Source organism: Charadrius vociferus, unplaced genomic scaffold (genome assembly GCF_000708025.1).
Source record: "Charadrius vociferus isolate BGI_N301 unplaced genomic scaffold, ASM70802v2 scaffold450, whole genome shotgun sequence".
In the NCBI taxonomy this organism is placed as follows: domain Eukaryota; kingdom Metazoa; phylum Chordata; class Aves; order Charadriiformes; family Charadriidae; genus Charadrius; species Charadrius vociferus.
Window position 1 is genome coordinate 1421453 of NW_009646931.1, and position 1741 is coordinate 1423193.

A 1741-nucleotide genomic window follows, 5' to 3' on the forward strand; every position below is an offset into this window, starting at 1 on the left:
AGGAATCTTCATCAAGAGCTATCAGATATCAGGAAATCCCTAGCAGACAGACCAATTCCTCAAAATAAAAATAAAAAATAGAAAGAGGTTAGGCCCAGGAAAACGTACCATAATCTGAGATTTAACCCTCACTGTGGCCAGATGTGCTGACCAAGCATCTTTCCAGTACCGTTAGTATTCACTATCTGACAAACAGATTTTTTTTTTAACATCAGAATCCTCCCTGTCCTGTCAGTAAGTCTCTTTCATAAATAGCTTATGTAGCCTATGGGAAGCCTTACTGATCTCCTTCCTCATCTACCCTATTTGAAAGATAATTATTGAATATGAATTAATAGAAATTAATATAAAATTTTGTCTAATTCCCACTTTATATGTACTCACAACCTGTTTATACCCATTTGATTCCAATCCTTTATTTTTTAGTATAAATAATCATTCTTCCTTGATACTTACAGAGCTTATCATAGCCAATTTCATCTCCACTTTCTTAAGTTAGATAAGGCAAGCTCTTTTAGTGTCCTTTCCGAAGCCAGGAATTCCTTCTCCTCATACTAGAAGACTTCACCTGTACCTGTGTCAGTTTTAATTCATGATCATTCAACATAGGTGACTAGAACTGCACACAATACTCTAAATGAGGTGTCATCGGTGCTCTCCAGAAATTCTTTTCCTGCAGCTCCTAAAATCATTTGCCTACTGTGCACTTAAATCACATGTGCTTTTCTCATATGCATGTCACGTTAGTGACTCATACTTACTGTCTCTCTGGCTCAAAGTGACAATTCTTGTTCTTACCCTTATGTATATGGCTTCATTACTAAACATTGGTTGACTTCTACCATTCCAATACACAAAGTCTTCTCACTCTTCCTGTGTAATGACCTGATTATCCCCAGTATTAATAGAACCATTCAGTTTAGTACATCTTCAGATAACATCGGTACAGGCCTAGCTCTTGAACCAGACTCCTGACCCAAGTACTGAGCAGAATTAGTCCCATGACCTATGCCTGCAGAACACTGGTAGTAAAATACTCCCAGTTAAACTCAGGAATTCCCATTCCACTTCTAAACTGATTTTGCTTTAGCCAGCTCCTTATCAACCTTGAATTCTTTCTGACAGGTCACATCCTCTCTCAATTCTCATCACTTAAAATTCAGCAAAGGACATTATATGGAATACTCTGGTTAAATCTAGATAGATCAAGTTAATTGTACTACCTTTTACTAAAATGCCAGTTAAACCTTGTAAAACAGATACTAAGTTATTCAGATGTAATCCATCTTTAATGAAACCTACCTTAAATGTAGCTACATATGCCTAATATTTTCTCTTTCAAATAGTTTTTTCACAGAATCACAGAACAGTCAGGGTTGGAAGGGACCTCTGGACGTCATCTAGTCCAACCACCTGACAGAGCAGGGTCACCTACAGCAGGTTGCACAGGACAGCATCCAGGCGGGTTTTCAATGTCTCCAGAGTGGGAGACTCCACAACCTCTCTGGGCAGCCTGTTCTAGTCCTCTGTCTCCCGCAAAGTAAAGTTCCTCCTCATGTTAAGATGGAACTTCCTATGTTCAAGTTTGTGCCCATTACCTCTTGTCCTATCACTGGGCACCACTGAAAAAAGACTGTTCCCATCCCCCTGGCACCCTCCCTTTAAGTATTTATAAGCATTAATAAGATCCTCCCCCAGTCTTCTTTTCTCTAGACTAAAAAGACCCAAGTCCCTCACTCTT